Consider the following 20,570-nt stretch of genomic DNA (forward strand, 5'->3'; position numbering starts at 1 on the left):
AAATCTCTCATGCACAGAATGGTGAACTCTTCTCTTCCAGTGTCAGGAAGATTTCACTAGTCATCCCGTATGCCCCATAGCTGTAAAAGTGGCAGTACTTGAGCGCCACAGGAAGCACAGGGTTTGTCTACAACAACTTACGGTGGCTGGTGGCATTCCTCAACCGTCTCTCTGCCCTACCGGGTTCTTACAGCTTGGCCAGGAAGTCCAGATGGGACAAACATCTTCAAAATCATTCATCCTATGCCAAGGAATGCTTTTCTAGCTCAACACAACCACCTGGGAAGGAATGTAACACTTTATGACACAAAACCAGTATATATGACCCTATATGTGACCTCAATATGAAACCACTGACTTCAGCTGGGTCAGGGTTTTACTCCTCATCCTTAGAGAACTGCTGAATATTCATTTTAGTCCCTAAGATACAAAGACCAAATGATGCCTCAGAGCAGAAGTGATAAGGAAGATAGCATTGTTTTGCTATCAGACTACTTCAAATAATTCCTTGGAAAGCAGACTCTCAAGCACAGTTACAGTAAGCTATACCATGTTTCTGGCTATCATGTATGAGGCCATACACGAGGCTTTAGACAGACAGTGCTTCAACAATTTTTACTAAATTTAAATGTTTCAGTTTGAACACGGCCTTGATTTCCCTAGACTGAATCCTGCCAAGATTTAGTTTTGACAGAAAATTGTGAGAGGTTTCAACTTGTTAAGCCATATTCAGCCCAGAATAATGACTTTTCTGAAACACAAAATATGAAACCATATATTTTTAAGATGGCCAGTTATCCCAAAATCTAGCCAGTCTTTTCAACTGATCGTGTAGGTCAGTAAAATTTGTTGTAGCACAAGCTGTTAGATCTCATTTCATATTTCAAGGCCTACAATTTCCACTCTTTCTGGCAAAAGAATCCTTGTCTTTCCACTTCTATTGGAGAAGACTTGCAGTTTCAAACTTAGCTCTAAAACTGTGCAAGTCAAGGGAGAAGGAGACTCCTCACTTTTGACTGGGACATTCACATGGGCCTACAGTCATCTGCACAAAAAGGATATTAAAGAGCATTTTTAAATAGCAGTACTAGATATTCTTGAATAGATTGCTCAGCCAGAGTAAATACAATCACTTTATTCATCTCTTCGTGGAAAGACAACACTTATTCATGCCTTATTAACCTAAAAATCCTTTGAGCAAGCTTATCATCATTCACTGTGTTTGTGATTTTAAAAAAGAAAATTTTCTTACCCTAACCAAAGGGATGAAATGCTTCTCTGAATCACTTTATTAAATGGTATATGCCTCCATCTTATAAGGATGCCTTAGAAATCTACTTACTTATAAAAACCAGGAACAAAATAAAAAAAAATGTTAAATTAGCTTAAGTTGACTAATTCCCTGGGCCCAAATAAGCCATATTCAAAACTTGAAAATATACTATTCTGTCACAAGATAAATGTTCTGAAAATCACAGTCTTCAAAACAGCTGGCATCTAGATGTGTTGCTCAGAAAATTGTAGTATCTTTTAAACAACAGAAACAAAAGCTTGGACCTAATGCCAAACACAGAACTAAATTTGTTCCTCCATACTAGAAATTTCCATATGATATTTCACACTTGCTGTAAAACAACAATTTTTTCTTACCTCAGTGAAAATTCCTTGAAAGAAGACTGTGACTAATAAAATCCCCAGGACATATAGACAGAGAACATTTTAGCAGCAGAAAGAGTTTCATTCCAACTCTCTAGGCTTTAAAAGTACAAATTTATAGCAAGATCTTCCTTAATAGTATGCAACTGTGTCATGCATTTCTCCGACACTTATTCACTTATTTTATACTTTTTTTTTTTTTTTCTGCAAATAAATAAATCCAGAAATACAAAATTTGATTTGGGAGCCTTTTTTTCCTTTCTTTTTTTTTTTTTTTTTTCCGATCTAACAATCTCAATCTGAAGTAGGAAGGTGCTAAAGCATATAGAAACTAGTTGCTTATCTGGTTCTATGTTTGACAGAATTTCACTAACTTCTCTTGTGGCAACACAGAGAAAGTTAAGGATGAATTATTTAATAATGATCTTAGCTAAAGAGACTATGTAAGTTTGAAAAAGCTCTTACCATGCTTGATGAACAAACATACAACTGCTCCCTTCATGGGCTAACACTTGTCTGAAAGAGAATGGCATTGCTGAGAAAAAAATGGGAATCTGTTTGCTTTATTTCCCCATATAATTTCATTAAAGGGAGTGAAATCATGCCTCTCATCAAGACTGTTTGACATAGTTCCCAGTGCAAACAATCCTATGTAGGGCAGGTGAAAATGTGGGCATTGCATTAAGCTGTGAAAAAAATGCTAACTGTCCTGCTTTTTCTTCTCCATGACTGACTTGGTACACAGCAATTTTATAATGCTCTTGCTCACAATAGCAGTCAGGAAGAGTGCAGTTCAGCCTAATTTATGTTTAGGAAGAGGAGCACTGACTTCCCACAATTACTCCTTGAATACAGCATCAAGCCAAAGGAGCAGCAAGGGAAATAACGATGGCTTCCATGTGCGTAAGAATTGTTTCTCTCCTTGGAAGAGCTTGTCATTAGACAATCCCATAACATAAAGGAGACTTAAGGAGAAAAGAAAAACATTGATCTGTATCTAGTGAATAAAAGCAAAATTACAGAACAGTTGTGCCACATTTATCACTGTGGAATAATTTCTCTCAAAGAGTTCCTTGTTGTTTGCAGCCAGAAATTTAGGTAGCAAATCAGAAAACTGGAGAGGTCAACAGAAGGGAAATTCTGTAAGCATTTCTTGAAGTGGTCTTGGCATTTGTACACCCCTTACTTAACAGCAGTTCAGCAACCCACCAAAACTACCCAGGATCCATCTTGTACCATACGGGGGAAGAGAATTAGTGTAGCATGCTGTCCTACATCCACCAGAGCAGCAGAGAAAGGGAGGGATGGGCCCCTTTTCTCAAAGGTAAGCCAGTTGGCCTGCTCAGCTATAATCCTGAGCCATGGCACCCAGCAGCTTCTGCCCTCTCTGCCACAATAGAGGCTGCTGGCTGAAGAAAAAAAAACCAAAACCAAAAAAAAAGCCCCCAATAACAATAAATAACAAACCAACAAGGGGTTTATATTTCTCTACCAGATATTCCATCTACTGTCTTCACGTTGTGCTTATTGGGACTATCACCTCAAAGCATGTACCTGAGATGTGGATGACCAAGAGAGAAGGAATCAACAGCAGACAGGAGTTCGTTCATTGACATTCTGACTAGAATTTGGGGCATTTGGGCTAATTTCTGTATTTCTTACATACTTCCTACATGACTGTAGATTGCAAGTGATCTAATAACTTTTTTTTCTGCGTAATTTTCTTTACTAGATACAATATGAGCTCTTGTGTGTTAATATAAACTTTCCAGGGCAGAGTTTTCCTGTCACTAGATTTATTGGGCAAGTGAGCTTATCTTTGGTGCATAAAAGTAATAATAAGAGGGTTGAGAGGAAACATCAGAAGGGAAAGAATAAGGAAGTAGATTTTAATGCCATTGCTTTAGGCAGAAACGGGCTTTTAAACTTTTATTCCGTGTATTACTCATGCAATCCAGTTTTATTTTAGCTAACCCCAAAAAGGCATGCAGACTAGTACACACAACCTGTGTTAAGTAGTACCTATGCACACAAACAAGAACACTGTCCTTCCAAATCAACACATCTGTTCTTTTACTGTATTTCCCATCCAAAGAGATAACTCAGTTTATGAAACCAGAGCACTAATGAAAACCAATATATTGACTAGGGAGATGCAAGCCCAAACAAATTGCACAACACGGAGAGTGGAGTTAAGCAACGATGACGCACAGACTGCACAACACAAAAAAGGGGTGGGTCATAACACACAAATACACATGGACATGGGGACTGGGAATAACTATCAAACATTCCCATTTTGTTTTTACTTCACATTTTTGGACTTTGCACCCAAGCACTTTGATGTTTATTATTTTATTGTTTTTATCAGTTATAAAATGAACTAATCAGTCTGCAACAGTTAGGATCTGTTATTTTAAGCAATCTCCATGAGAACTGCAAACAGAAAATCCAAACTCCATGGCTGAAATGTAATGGCATTGCATATAAATAAGCATAGACTCATTCATGTGACAAACACTACACCCATACCAAGGTATGTCAGGAAGTCAAGTTGTCCTTACTTGCAGCACATGACAACTGGGCCCTATTGGGTTTCCTCCTGACTGTATTTCTCCAACAGTGGGGCAGAGTGAACACTTCAGAAGGAGAAGAGATCCTGATAGAGATACAGGCATGTGTAGGTGGATTAATGGTGAATGACCAATGTATGATTGATACACTCCAGACTCCCTGGCTGTTTGATGTTGCTTGTAAGAATGAAGGCATCTATTTGTGTCTTTAAAATTGCAATAAAAGCACTAAATTCGAGTTGCTTCTCTCAATGCGTTTAAGAGCAAAAGGCTGAAAGGTTCAAAGTAATCTCTCTTCCAGAGATCCAAGGTTAAACAAATAAAGTTCCTCGAGTTTCAATTAGCTATTATCTGCAATAAAAAAGAAACCACCATATAACAATAAATATGGCAGCATAAAAGCAACCAGGCTGAAGAAACTGAAAAAGCTTATTGAGCTCAAGGGAGGAGAGCAATGCCTGGTCAATATCAGCTCCAATCCATGACAGAAGCCTTCATCCATTGCTTTTCCTTCCCTGTCCCTCAACCTAGTATGTTACTGGTGCACAGAGTGCATCCAGTGATGATAGGACTGAAAGCTGAGGTATAGAAAACCTAAAGTCTTGTGTTTAAATTATGGATAATTCAGACAAGATAATAATGTGACACTACCAGCACCAGTAGCACTTTACTTTTTCCTGAAAGTATCTCAAAAACTCTTACAGACACCATTGCATGAACCAGTGAGGAAAGCAAATATTATCATTCCTCTTTATTCAGAGAGGAAGAAAGACCACCTCAGAAATAAGCCTAAAAAAACCCAAAACACTCAGCTCTCCTGAATCCCAAAGTTTCGGCAGTACTTCAACAGTGTTGTAGAGATCTGGATCTGAGAGCAAAAGGAAAAGTTCCGACACTTACCCATAATAGGCTGTGCTGAGGGAAGCAGATGAAGCAGAACAAGAAAACTGCCCAGCAGATACCATATAAACACAGTTAGTAAGGGCTTATCTGAGGAAGAGGAAGAGCTAAACAACACTTTAGAGCATCGAAACTCCCAGCACATCCAGGACGGTTCAGCTGCTCGGCAGGTGTGAGCCACTTTTGCAGGCACACCAACTCAGCTCAAGGAGATGATGCAGGGAGAGACAGAGCACTGCAGCACTATTCCTCTGTGGGAGCAAGAGTAGGAACTGCATCCGACAACCCCATTGCAGCCAGGAAAAGAAACAAACATGAAGCTCACCTTGCACTTCTTGCATAGACAGGGTTTTGCAAACAGTGCAATGCCTCAGCATACTGATGTTCAAGTTTAAGCCTAATCTCACCAGCATTTGGAGACTACTCAGGGCAGATGGTTTTATTCTTTTATGTCATTGCTTATTTTGAAAGTGAAAAAAATAGTTTTCTAGGTCCCTTTAAAATTGTATCTATAACTTGTTCAGTCTTGCACATGGTTCCTGGGCATACTTGCATACTTGACCTCCATCCACTGAGGATTTTAAAATATCCTCATAGCCAAGGGGCTTATGAACAGTGACAAAGAGTCTGTAATCTTTAATACTGACTGAAACCTGAAAAGCCATTTATTATACAGTTACAAAATGCATCAAATCTACAAACTTCCACAAGTTTCTTTCTTTTAAGAGCTGTCAGAATTCACTATATTGGGATAACTGCAAACAGTTGGCCCCCCATTGCTCCAAGAGTTAATCATTAGGCCATTACCAGTAAGGCTCAAAATGCTGAAAGCAGAGAGAGAGGGGTTTTTGTCAAAGGTCTGGGAAAAAGACACAATACAAAGTCCAAGACCATCAGCACAGGAAGATGAAAAAAGCTAGTCCATTCCCACTGAGATGACCTCCAAGTACACAAAATAGTTTCTAATCTGCTTGAGAATGTATTTTAAATTTCATTTTAATAGGTTCTAAGTGCATGCAAACAGAAATAATTAAGATGATCAGTCTGCAAGGAGGCAAGCACATAAAAAGAACATGAGCACTTCAAAGGGTTAAGTAATCATAGTAGTAGTCATTAATTAATTTATAATTATTAATTATAATATAAGAGATCTCTGGCTGTTCTTTAGCAAGGAGCTTAAAATAATGTCCAGGTACTACATTAAGTTAAGCAACAGGAAGGCATTCCTGAAACACCTTTTGAGTAGCAAATCCCACTTTAGCAAAAACATTTTTTTCCCCAGAATATCAAAATTCCAACAATGTATTTAACTGTCTCAATAAGATGCATTATGACTGAACCTTAACAATCTGAAGAAGAGAATATACTCTGTAATGAAGATTTTCGTTATTTGGGTTATCATTATTCATCTGGTTATTTGTTAAATTGGATATTAAGTGCATATATTTATAGATGCATAAAGTTATGTTCTATATTAAATAATTACATACAGAAACACAGATATATATATATACATATATATATAAAATTTTAATTTCTAGAGTTTTTCTGGGATAAAAAAAGTCCTTTTTTCCACCAGTTCTATTCTCAAATACTCTCAGAGGCAAACACTGTAGCTGCTAGTTGTAGACAGGTAATTAAGAATCAGATTTAAGAACTGTCCAAAAGTCATTCAGAGCCAGCGGCAGCATGGAGAGCTAAGTCTGCCTCTGGCTCTCCAGCCTGCTTTGCTTTCAAGGTGCAGGAACTCACAATGAAATCTGCTGCACGGTGCCAGAGGTGACGTGTTTGTGTCATGCTGACCTGGCGCTGCGCAGTCACTGGCACACAAAGGGCAGTGGGCAAACACCACCGCTCTGCCCCCAGGGCTGCAGGGTTCATGGGGCAGGAGCAGAGGGAGACTGCTCCTCACAGACGGCGCACTAAAACAGATTTTATATGAAGAATGCAAGAATAAGGCATGCTGCCTGCCTCTGACGCAGATTTTAAATCTCTTTTGAACACTTCTGCTTGGTGAACGTCCTTACTAATGCGGCCTAGGCAGCTGTGTCACTTCTGTGATAGTGTTCTGTGTGCCACAGCCTTTAAGCTCCTGGGCATACTGCTTTTTGGAGGCCCAGTTCTGTAACCGATGGGATGGAAGCAATGTTACGTTTCCTAAAATCTTTCTTCTACCCTATGCTGCTTCGTCTGCATTAGAAAGTATCACACCAATAAGTTGTGTATCTATTCTTTTTCAATGACTAAAAAAACCAAATAATTTTGAAAAGTATCGAAGAGAAAAATAACTCCACTAGTAGCATGGGGCTTATATTCCACATTTAAACACTGCCAAGCAATGAAGCCATTCTGTACATTTTATTTCATTGAATTTTAGCATGTTTGAGTCCACTGGGAAACTTGCCTTGGTAGCTTAAAGACATGGTCACCTTATCTGCTTGGACCCAAGAGTTGTCCTCAGAATACACAAGCTGTACCCAGGTGGACTTGCATCAGAAGTATTTTCTCCACTGCATGTAATGAAAAAAAAAAAAAAAAAAGGAAAATAACAATTTTACATATTCATCTGCAGCTCTAGCTTTTTGTCTCATGAAGTCACAAAACCACACAACACGCTTACATCATTGCCAAAATTCAAAAACTATAAATAGGTCTATAACCTTTTGCTTCAAATTGGAATATGGGATTCTTTTCAAAACACAGAAAAGAAAATGGAAAATTTATTACTCAAAAATAAACAATGTCCCTTCTATACAAGAATTGTAGCACATATGCTCAACAGTAACCAAAATGTGATGTCAAAAAAAGAAAATAACCCAGAGAATTATGATTTTTGGGTGAGGATATAAACAGCAAGAACAGATGAGCATTTAAAAATAAAGAGCCTATTATATTCAAATGAAACAAAGAATGAGGAGAAAAAAATAATAAGCTATAAAAATATATCTGTCAGCAAAGCTGTTCTGAGACTGAATGTTTCCCCCATGAGATTCTCAGGAAACACCAGGCACCCTCCAGGTTTAAAGCTTTCATCCCTGGGCTCTGAGCTATATTGGTTTCCTGTATAAAAGGAATCGAGACGAGAAGAAAACATTTGACCGACTGCCCCAGCAATCATACAGTGTTTAATACTTTGTGGAGGGCTGCCTAACACAACAAACCAAGTATTGTTACAGAGGACTCAAAGAGTCCAACCAATTATATCCCTTCATGGGCACGGCTACACTCGCCTTTGATCACCAGTTCTAACTACCAGCAGTAAAGCAAACACAAATCTGCAGACAGCATCAATAAACCTTGCAATGAGAGTGAACACAGATATTCTGTGCCGAGTTGGATTTTTTTTCCCCCCTTTCCCTAAATCACCATCAAAATTATCTACTGGTTGTCTACTCTAACATGCAGACTCCAAGCAAGTGAAGGGTAGCTTTATTCACTTTTTTAATACATGTGCATGCCATCAAGCAGATTTTGTAAAAAAATTTTTTTTAAAAGAAGTACACTTCAGCAGAATTCTCTAACCACAGTAAAATTCAGTGTCCTAATTACCTGGAATTCATTTGTGCTTTTATTAAATTCTGTTTTTACGCACGCACAGATGTAATACATGTATTCGTGATCAAAGAGTTTGTAGAAACACTCTTCCTTCCACTTCACTATTTGTTTATTATGTGCACTCTTTCCTCAAGATTTTCCTGCTAAACACAAGCTAAGCACTCCCGATTTTCTGGTGATTCATGCTATTATTTTGCTATGACCTCACAGCGCAGGATTTAATCAGTGAAGAGGTCTGGGCTGAGTGGGTTCCAGGTATTGCTCACCCAGCACTGTAACTTGGGCTTTTTATTCCCACAGTGCACAAGTTCAACACAACAGACCTCCCATACCCCAGAAGCACATAGTCTTTTCAGCTCAGAGGCACAGCTTCAGCATAAAAACCACAGTGGTTCTCCTCATGCAGAACAGACAGGTTAAAGGCACAGATCAGAACCCAAGATTAGGAAAGGCAGTCTGGTCCGGCAGTTAAGCCACTAGCCTGGGACCTAGAAATCCCAGCTCTGCCTGTGACACAGCCTGTGCTGCTGGTGGCACCACACAAAATCACCCTGGCCTCAAGCCCTGGAAATCTGCTGGGCCTGAATGCCCTTGAAATCACTCAGAGTCAGGCAAAGAACTTTTGAGGGTTTGGGCCTCATTTCCTTTATGCCGCAATAACTGACTGTATAATGAAAGATGATAACATTTCCCTCTCTCACCAAGGCCACTGAATACCCCCTGTAAGAGGGACACCCAGCATACCTGCCCAGGCCACGTGCTGTACCGCTTCAAAGAGACATGAAAACAAATATTAGGTTTCACATCAGCCTCAAGATGCACTTTTAGCAGTAAAAGCATGGGATTGCAATCCCACAGACCTCTGAAGAATTAAATAAAATCCAATTCTGTCACTCTTATGTCTGTGCTCAGATATTTCGTAGTAATTGGTGGATGCTAACTGGGCTTTAAGCCTACTGTCTGCTTTGTCTGGCACATGATTCAGCTCCTGCCACTGCATAAAGTGTTCAATTTATTTAGCTGCATCTCCCTAACTGGCAGGGCCAGTCCTCTCTTCCCTTCCAGCTCTGCTGCTTTAAACACCTCCCAGTGCATTTCACTTGGGAGAAGCTCTGCATCCATGGCTGGCTGGCAGGAATCCTGTCTCTCATGTGTAAATAAAAGCAAGACAATGCTTTTTGAATGGCATTTCCCAGAAAATAAGGATCTAATAAAAATTTTCCACATTCTCTTAGGTAAAACTTTATCTATTATTATTATTATTATTATTATTTAAAGCTGTAATAACCATGCCAATCCAAAATTTAGGGTGGGAGAATCTGGAGAAAAGGGAGGTAGTTCTTACTTGCAGTACAGTAAAACATGACTTGGATTCAGTTTCTAACTTACTATAAACTTCACATATGTTCTCACCACATCTTCCCAGTACCCTTGTTCGTTTTGCACATGATCCAGACGATATGGCATCTTTTCTCTCATCATTTGTCTGCCTTATCTATTCAAAATATAATCTGGAAAATAACAGATGTCTTTTGCTTTGATGAAGAACTTTGTGAAAAACATTACTATAGTACAGCCACAGCTTTTTCGCCTTAGTAGTACTACTTACATCTGGATGAAAAGGTAATGTATGACAAATAAGTAGTAAAAGCCAAAACACATGGGTGTTAGCCAAAAAGTCAACTCAAGATTTATAATTTACAATCTGTTAAACTCATGCCTTTATGATTTTAAAAAATAGTCTACATAACTTGTAAGGAAAACCCCACAAGAAAAGAAGAAAATAAGCACCAAGGAGAGAAAAGTCAAAGAAACATCAGGTGTAGAATGAAGACTGCATAGAAATTATAAACAAGCCCTTATGTAGAAATAGAGCACGTAAAATACAGTACTTAGAGCAAGTAAAGCTGGATTTAAATAATTACCATCCTATAATAAATTGGGAACACAGTAGATGTGTGAGCAGACACAAGGTGAAGTTGCATCTAATATGGTGATTCACACTTACTCAGAAAATCTGGTTGCTACTATACTAGTTGATGCCAGGCTGCATTTTATTCAAACCAATAAAATCTTTCGTGTGGTCTCTTGACCCTGCTAATTGTCTAATTTACATTTAAGACAATAATGTTGCTTAGTAATTTTAAAAGGAAGTGTTCCCACCCTGGAGTGTTATCCCTGCATCTCCTCTGAAGAAACTTTAAACTGGTGAATGCTTCAAGTGAATGGGAGTTCCCTGTGTCCCAGTTTGTAATTATCTGTCTTAATTGGTAAGGCTTTACATACTAATTCTATCTGGCATGCTCAGAGAAGGCAAAATCTGGAGTTTTCCTGATTTATCCCATCCTGTGGAGGTTAGAGGAAAAGTAAAATTCTCTCCTAAGCAGGCTCAAAGGTAGCAGGATGCAGTCCAACAATGTGCAGACTTAACATCTTTTAAGGGCCTTGCATTTAAAAGAGTAAACCCAGCTTGATATTCTGCCTGTCAAATGTCAGTACAGAACTCAAAGAAACAAGAGGCTCACAGAGCTGTGCAGTGTCTTAGGCCCTAACCATACTGTACTGAAGGCAGGAACTGCATGGGTTGAGAGGAAAAACATTATGCCTTAAGAAATTTCTCCATCTTTTCTACTCTAATAAGAAAAAGTTGTGGAAAATGCTAAGTGATCCACAAAAGAAGCTGTCTCTCCCTATCTTCTTCTGCTGTGGCATGAATGGAGAACTTAGGCAGGTAAACACAGAGATAGAACTGGAGTCAGTAGGTTGGTTTCTCAACACCACATTTTCCTTCCAGTCACTGTAAAGAGCTGTGTTGAGTTTAGGTTTTGTATATAATACAGTCGCTACTATTCAGTCTGTGAGAAAACATTGGTGCTTTCTTGCAAAATATAAGCTGGTATAAAAACATCTCAGAATGAAGTGGACTCCACTAGATATCGTGTTTGGTGAGTATTACCCTATTGATAGGCAGACCACCAGCTGAGGTCACTTCCATCTGGAGTCTCTGTGTGTGCATTCAGGCTGAAAGCAGAAGCTGTTTCAGGCCAGAGGGTGCATCAGGAATTACCAGTATCACTGGTTTACATAATTTTGTTAAAAGACTCCTGTTTTGCTACCCATTTTCCCTGGGTGCAAAGCCACATCACAGTCCAGTACCACATTCCTTACATCAGCGTGCCTTCGTGGAGGGATGTGTATAAATAAAATTGGATTGGATGTGCAGATATGAGCTGATAAGAAAAAAAAAGTTTTGCTGCTGGATATTTTTGTGTGTGGAGATGTTTAACCTGGATCATTTCAGCATAGACCTACAAACAGCTGCATCAGCACAACAGAGCAGCAAAAAACTGGCAGCAGAAACAGGCATGAGCAGCAGGGGTAGGAAACAGGAATTCCTTAGTTTGTCTTGTGTCAAATCCAATTTATGTAACATCTAATTACATCTTTAGATTTTCCAAATGGGGGAAGGAAACAATCTCTAGTTCTTAAGACAAGATCTGATGTAAATTATTTTATATTGCCTGTACTTACACAAGAAACGAGACTTTGACATACTGCATTCACTTTCGAGTTCTGTTCTGAATTGAACTAAGGGAATTGTTCCCTAAATGATTGCTGGGATCCAACTGATCACAACTGATGAAATCCTCTCAAACTTGTCAATTCCTCAAATGTTTCCAATTTTTTTCCCCAAATGACTCTGTGTTCATCCAGCAGTAAATGACACTGAGGCACCTGCAATAGCTGATGCAGTGTGGCCCTCAAAAGATGACATGCTGAGCTGTGTGACCACAATCCTCACAAAAAGAAGGCAGCAGTAAACCCCTTTAAAGCTTGTAGTTCCCTCATTTTGCTTTTAAATGGTACAGCAATAAAGGATTGACAATAATGGTTAAAAAGGATACCAACCCCTGCTTCTTTCCCTTTCTCTACCTAGTGTTGCTGCCCAGTTGCTCTTCTGCTCTTCAACTGCAGTTCACAGCCCAGGGTAATACCAAAATAAGCAGTGGCTAGGTTGAAATGCCAGCCACTAGGCAGTGGTGGCAGAAAATCTGGTGGGTACATACATTCATTCGTTCATTCATACTTCTACCTCAGAACAATGTTTCAGCAAGGGGGAAATGCCCAGTGAGAGATAAATTAAAAAAAAAAAAATCCTTCATATCTATGAATGAAGACACAGAGCTCAACCTGAACTTATGTGTAGGGGAATACTTCCTTCCATTTGTAGAATATAACTAAGAACACGCCTCAACTCCCAGAAGTACTAAGAGCAGATCATAGCAAGGAATTGCCTTTTATAAGGTACCATGCAGTTCCCATCCCTATAGCTGCAGCTTTTCAGCAGCTAACAGCCCAGATCATAAAAGACTGGGTCACTCCTCACTTAAAAGAATTGTAATATAGCTCAGCTTACACTGAACACCACAGGGAAGATAAATAAGAAGAAACCATTCTCCTTATCTCAGATACAAGAAATAAAGAACATCCAGAGAATTTTTAGGTGAACGCAATCAAAACATTTGGTAAGACAGTAGCTCATGGCAACGGCTTGTTACAGAGGCATTAAAGACAAGACTGGCAGTTCAAATAAACTCCTGTAGGATAAATCACTTGCTAACTATTATGATCTGGAGAAAACCTACAATGCAGCAGTCTAGTTTCCCTAAGCTGAGCAGCACTATACATGCATCCTTTCCAAAGCTACTGCCCTCTTGCACACAACACGGGGCAGAAGAGGTGAGAGGGGCTTTTCATCAGGAACAGTGTGGCTCTTTTGAGCAAAGCACATTTATATCGTCGTTGGTTGTGTTTGTCACATCTACAGAGACTGCAAACACCGTGCAGTTTTCATCTGGTGTGCACACAGAGCTAAGCAAAGCAGTGTTGCAATCACAGCTGGAAGCTCCTGACATTGCTGCAGGACAAACATGGTAATATTAATAATTAATGACTTAGATAAAGCTCACATTTATAAATTCCCTATCTCAATCACTGAGGTTGTATGCAGTTATAAACTCTTTCAACTCATAACTAGAGCTCTTCCCTCTCTCTAGGATACATGTTTCCACTCTCTCCCATGGACCAGCACTAACACTACTTATGTGCCCTCCTGGGAAGCAGGCTCACTCAGCTTATTCCTTCTTTTTCAAGTTACTTTTGGGCTGTCTCCCTGAAACAGTGCAGTAGGGTCACTCCAGCATTGTAGCAAAAGAAGTGATAATCATGGATGACAGCAGACAGGAGGGAAGGCAAGGATGAGGCTGACACATAACCTAACCTGGAGCATATCCTGAATCTTAGCTAAAAGAGAAGGCTATGGGCACCATAAGCCTGAGGAGTTTTCTAAGTCACAGAACTGCACAGTTCCAGCCACAGTGACTGCCATCCTGAACTTCTCTGCAAAGATTCAGAGAAGTCTCCATGAGGTTGTGGAAAGATGAGCAGATCAGTGTGTCCCACTGGACACACACTGGGCAGAGGGAGGCAACCTCAGGCATTTATAAAGACAACAGCAACTGCCAGAAATTAACTGCTATGCATAGGAGTCCTTCTTCCAAACATCAAAGAGGGGACACTGACTTCGGACCGTAAAAATTAGATGTAGTCAGAGTGTTCTCAGACAACCCCATCAGTTCAAATGCTGCTTCTTCACATGAGGGACTGTGCCTGTGGGGTCTGGGGGCAGAAGCCAGCTGGAAGTACTTGCTGTGTGCCGTTCAGAGGTTCATGGTGTGTACCCAACTGATCAGCAAGACACTGAGGGAAAATTATTTCTCCCAGACATCTCTGGCAATTCATATTACTGCCAAGTGTACTCCAGGCTCCAAATACAACTGTCTAGTCTGCAAAGCCTTCCCATGGCCTTAGGACACCAGCCACCAAAAAGAAACTTGGATATGATTTTACCAATAGGCTTCTCTGTTGAGAGAAACTTTTCATTTTTTACATATACATAAATAATTTGGTTCTCAAAATGCACCTTCTAGCAAAAATAGCTGTAAAGTAGACAGCAATGAAAAGCTGTAAGTAATACCAAGCTATGATTTACATTCACCAAAACAGTTGGAGCTACTTAAGGATAGGCTCCAGCACAAGGAATTCTTCCTTCAAACAGAACTGAGCCCAAGTAACACCTCAGGCACTGAGAAAAATTTGCCCAAAACATTGCCAAAGCAGCCCCATGATCAAAACAAGAGGGAATAAATAAGTCTCTCAGGAAAAAAGGCTCATCTCTGCTCCAGGTAGTCTGTCCAAGCAGTCTCCTCCTAATATGCAGCAGAAAGCACAAGGTTCAAGCAGGCACTCTCTGGAGATGGGGAACTCACCGAGGTCAACAGCAAAGAGTGGCAATGGCTTTCTTCAGGGCACCTCTTGAACTATCCACCCATATAACTTTAACCTAGCTTTCTATTTAAACTGATTTACATTTGCTTTACTTGCTAATGACCCTACCAAAAGAGGACTGTAGACCCTAGGAGGGAAGTCCCCAGCTCTCTCAGTCTCAGGCCTTTTTCTGACTGCAGGGGGAAAAAGCACAGGGTTTGGCCATCACTTGTATTTCAACAGCTATGGATCACGTGGTTTCATATCACAGAAACTGTTCCAAATACTTAAAATATTCCCCCTCAAACCACTCAAGTTTAATTTTTCTCATGGAAAAAAAAAGATTAAAAATAAAAGGCATGTTTCTTCAAACCTAAACACTGTCAGATCAGACACTGGCACGAGTTCAGACCTAACGTTTGTGAGGCTAGATCAAAGCAGAACCCCAGAACTAAAAGGCAAGGAATGAACAGGTCTGAATCTCTGGTGCCATGGGTTTTTTTGAAAACCAATGTCGTTCCTACTGTGTACATTATTTAAAGGTAATGGGTAAGGCATTTCCCAATGTAACAGGAGGGTGCAGGAGTGCAGCATGCCCAGGAATCACATTCAAGCAGAACAGACCACCAAGATGGGAGGCAACAAGAAAGGCACAGATGGAAGTAGTGTAAAGTGAATGCTGAGAGCTGGAGGGAAAATTTTCTGTAAGGATTGCAATGCCTCAGAGTGAATGCTGGAAGCCTTCAGGCAAGTGGCTGCTCTGTTGGCACATAAGCAAGACCCTGTTTTATTACTAGAATGATTTGAGGAAAGCTCCCTCTTCTACGTCCCTGAAGACTGTCTGCCCACTACTCACTCTGCACTTCTTCCCTCTGCCACCTCCTGTGTGTAACACCCGTACAGTGCTACGTAATGTGGCCCAGGGACAGAGCTTGCAGAGACCTGCTCAGGCATTTTTAATTGCAGTTCTGTCTGAAGCTGCTCAGAGCAGATTAAACATGCAGTTGTAAAAACACCTGGGGTAAAATCCCAGCCCTGTCACATTACCAGCACCCATGTTCAAAAGCTTACTGGAGCTTTGCACAAAAAGAGGATCACGCACACTCTTTTTGGCTGTATACAGAAAAATAGGTAAATTTATTCCAGCCTATGGCCCCCACGTTCCTGGTCTTTGGCCTAAACCATGGGAAAATAACATCCAGAAAAACATCAGGAGTTTGAGACACTCAGGACAACAAGCTGGCCTGCACCAGAACAGGGCGGCTGGGGAAAAGATTGACAACTGAGACCCTGTTGACACTCAGTTGTCAGCTTCACATTATCTCTTTTAACATCATTTGAACACTATTCTGGTGCCAAAAACGTGTGGAAATTTCAGAGACTGAGGGCCTTGCAGCAAAGTCAAACTCACGCACAAAGTCAAATGTGATGCTGAGCCCTGCGAAGTACAGCCCACTGGCATGGGGCAATCTGCCAGCCACTCACATGGTTAAGGATTCTCCCCCCAGTGGGATCTGTGGGAATTCCTAGTGCTCAGGATCAACTTCTCCAGAGACAACAAAATCAAACACCATATTGAACCATCACTCCATCATGGCCCTACTGATTTGAAGAATTTATTTCTTGGATCAGGAAAGTGAAGAAAGTTCTCTTAATCTGTGTGGACTGGCAGGGGGAGGGGGGGAGATTTGCTTTCCTTCTGTAGAAATCCAAGGGTCACAGCCTAGACAGCACATAGGCCCAGGGGAAGGTGATTTGAAAATGCTCTTTATTTAGTTTGCCTGAGCTTAGACAAAAGAGCAGCAAAGGAGAACAGATCATTTTGGCATCTGGGAAGAGGTGTAAAGAAACACTGAAGGGTGCCCACTGAGACTCTCATTCCAAAGTCCTCTCTAACAGTGCCGAAGAAATTCTTCAGGACACTTGGAAAGAATATCAGCATATATGATGCATTTTATAGCAGAACTTGGTTGAACAAATATGCCAGATTGGACAGTCCCATTGGGCTGTAAGTTCAAATTTTCTGGATACTTCCAATTCAACACAGATTTACCCAATTTCCAGCTTCAAGATACAACAATCTTTTGGGAGATCTTAAATGTGGAGATTAGGTGGCCTATGCCTGTGTAAATCAGCTAGACCTGTCGTCAATCCCTTTGCAAAGACACAAACAAACCACATGTTCGCAGCACATTTGCCTTACCCAACAATGTCGCCAATGGAGGATGAAAGCATGCCAGGTATTTCCATCCAGCTGCTAAATCAGAACCATTTTGCTTATAGAAAATCTTCCAACTACAAAAATAACTTCATTCCAGGTGGTTAGTGGTGGGCTGGGTGGAGCAACAGGGTATCAGTACTGTTGTCCACACAGAACCATCATGTTTTAGCCAAAAACATTTAAAAAAGAAAAACCCTGGATGACATACAAGGAACACCTACAACTTTCTGTGCATGATCCACTAAATGTATTGCTCCAGCTGATCTGAATTATGTCTTGCATTTGCAGATTTATTTCAAAAGACATTGGTGAGTAAAAGAAGAAAAACCTGAAATAAGAGCCTTCAGTAGCCCTCCTGTGAATAAGGGCTGTTGCTTTTATTAAGATAAGAAGAAATCACAGTGCTAACACCAATAATGTGTGAAAGCTAACAGCCAGCTCTGGCAAGAGCAGAACTCCTGCCAAGAGCTGACGAACTTTTCAAATGTGACTAAACTAGGGCAAGGCCCAAGGTTTCCTAAAGCCACAGCAGTATCTGAGGAGATACTTAAATCATGAATGTGTCAAGAACAACCCTACAGTGCCTAGTTCTTTCTGATGTCTCTGCCCTAAACACTTCAGCTATACCAACAAAAGTTACAACTAAGTTGAAAGAGTATTAAAGAAGGACTGTGTTTATTAAAATGAACAAAAATGCATGTTTATTTTCTGAAGTTTAAGGGCTATCCCTTGAAGAGTAACCAATGCAAAAATGCATGGCTCGTTCCTCCCCTGATGCAGTCTTGGCAGAGAGAGCTTTGTGTGATGTTCTGTTTCAGCAGGAAAGCTGCTAGTTGGTTCACAGGTGACACCACAACGTGTGATGCCCTCAAGTGCCATTTCACAGCCTTCAATGGCAAGCTGTTACCATTAAGCCTGGTTTAGCCAGCTAGATCTAACCCCAGCCCACAGACTGCCCAGTCATAGTCATGTTGCACCGCACCCGAGCCTTTCCAAGGAAAGGTAGAGTCCTGCACCTGTCTCTGCAGCCAACCCAGGGCTGAAACACTTTCACCACTTCTGCTAGAGACCACACCATTGCAAATGAAGCACAGAGGTGCTGGAAAGCCTGGCAATAACACCAAGTGCAAGCTGGGAAGGGGTGAAAGTAGTGTCCCACTCACATCTGAACTGCCACAATTTGCTCTCTATAGAATTTTACTATTTATAAATTGTTTGACCTTACATTGTGAGCAACAAAACCTTACAGGTAGAGAGCAATATGTTCATTCTCTGTTAGCTTTAGCTACACGTACTGAACGAAAGAGGACAACAAGAAAAAAAATGCCTGCAAGTTGAGGATGAAATTACAGCAGGAAAAGACATGAAGGCAAAAATCTTAAATCTCTAACCTTCCTCCTTTAGTAAAGGAAAATCTTAACTCATACTACTTATTACTCCTGATTGTTCAGACTCACTGAACCTGTGAACACACTACGAAATGAAAACTTTCTTCTTCATACTTTCAATGAATTAGAACATAATACTCTGCCCAAATTCTTGGGTCACCTTCTGACACATAGGTCTCAGCCCTGACCTCTAGAACAACACAACTAAAAAGAATTTGGCTAGCTGATATGAAACAGAGCTTCCAAAATGCTTGTCACATGAACCTTAATAAAGCTATGATAAATGGTTTTCAGAACCAAAATAAATGAGAGCCCTGGAATACCCTGAAAACTCAATCTAAGGAAATTAAACTATGATTAACACTTTTTCACCATATTCTACAGAAACAGTGTTTCTTCTTTGGGAAGACAGTGCTTTCATGATGATTATTGGGAGACTGGGTATAAGTCTCCTTTCATCTTGATTACTTATTGAACACACACATTCCTCCGACCAGTAAGTTCTGATACAACCTTTACTTTTACTTTCCTGGAGTGACTTGCAGCAGCACATTCACCAGTGTGGCCAACATCTATCATGTGTGCTTTGCCCTGCCTTTGAATTAATTTGGGAATCCTGTGTGTGCGCTGTGGTCTCTTGCTTCAGCACACATGCCACTGGCTGTTTATGATAATGACAGGCAATGGTGCAGCTTCTACTAAAAGGAGTTCCTGTTTCATGGTCCCTTACTAAGAGCCCCCTGGGGAAGTTACGTGTCAGAGTTGAGTCACCCAGTTCATCACTGCCAAAAAGTAGCACATCCCATGCTCCAGCCCTGCCCTTTCTTCTCTCCATCCCAGCCATGCTAACACACCCTTTTCTCTTGGATCAAACTAATGTTCATTAGAGCCTTCACTGAGCTGATTCAGTTCATTAACCCAGGAGCAAACAATTCACTTTTTTGTCATGTTAGTTTGCTTCCAAGCCAGCGGATTGAATCCGTTTCACGTGGGGCCTGAGAAGTGCTAGACATGCTGTCGGCCAGGGGCAGGAGCCAGCCAGGAGCAGGAGAGAGGAGCCATAAGATGAGGACAGGCCTCTGGATATCCCCAGCACAAAAAGAGATGATCAGCTGTAACATGTCGCTTTACCTTCAGCAGTCTGACCCTGATGGAAGGAGGTTTCTTTGCAGCCAAACAGTGACACAGCTGCAGCTCTTCTCCTTGAACTCTCAGCAGTGTGCCATGAACCCTCAACTCAGTAAGGAAGGACCCTGACAACCAACAGGGACACTCTGAACCTTAACTAATACCCTACGGACAGCCAAGGCAAAAAGTAACTTTGATGCATTCATTTCAGCTGCTGGTGGTGGAGAAATGCACACTGCAGCTTTCTGTGCTTGCCCATGGCTAACAGTTTTAAGACTGCTTGTACTGAGTGGGCCTTTCACCACCTGCATCCAGGTGGGGTTTTTTGGGAAAAAAAAACAAACCCAAAACAGGTCTGCACAGAGTGAGAGATAAAGGAGATACTGGAAAGGTACAAAGCTTGTCATATTCCTAATCCTAAAGGCCTTCTTCTTTCTGTGCTTATTGCAGATTACCTGCCCCTCCCTGACTATTCCTGCTCCTTGCCAGCATTTCAGACAACTTCTTCCTATTTGCCTGCCTCCTCATGCACAGAGACCCTACCTAATTACCTTTATACAGCTCCTGCAGCCTGTTCCTTTTATAAGCCCTGGAAGGCCATTGCTCTACCATGCATGTTTACAAGAAATCAAATACTAATTAATAGCCAGAAAGCAAAAATTTTACACATATATGCCTGTATTTGCACATGAATATGTATCAAATACATATATACTTAAGTATGTATAGTATATTTAATATTACTCTTTCCCCTCTCCCTCTATTCTTTGAATACCAGGGCAGCTAAATTCCACTGGAGCTTAATTTCTGTGACTTGGGAAA

This window comes from Corvus cornix, chromosome 3 (assembly GCF_000738735.6).
Source record: "Corvus cornix cornix isolate S_Up_H32 chromosome 3, ASM73873v5, whole genome shotgun sequence".
Taxonomy (NCBI): Eukaryota; Metazoa; Chordata; class Aves; order Passeriformes; family Corvidae; genus Corvus; species Corvus cornix.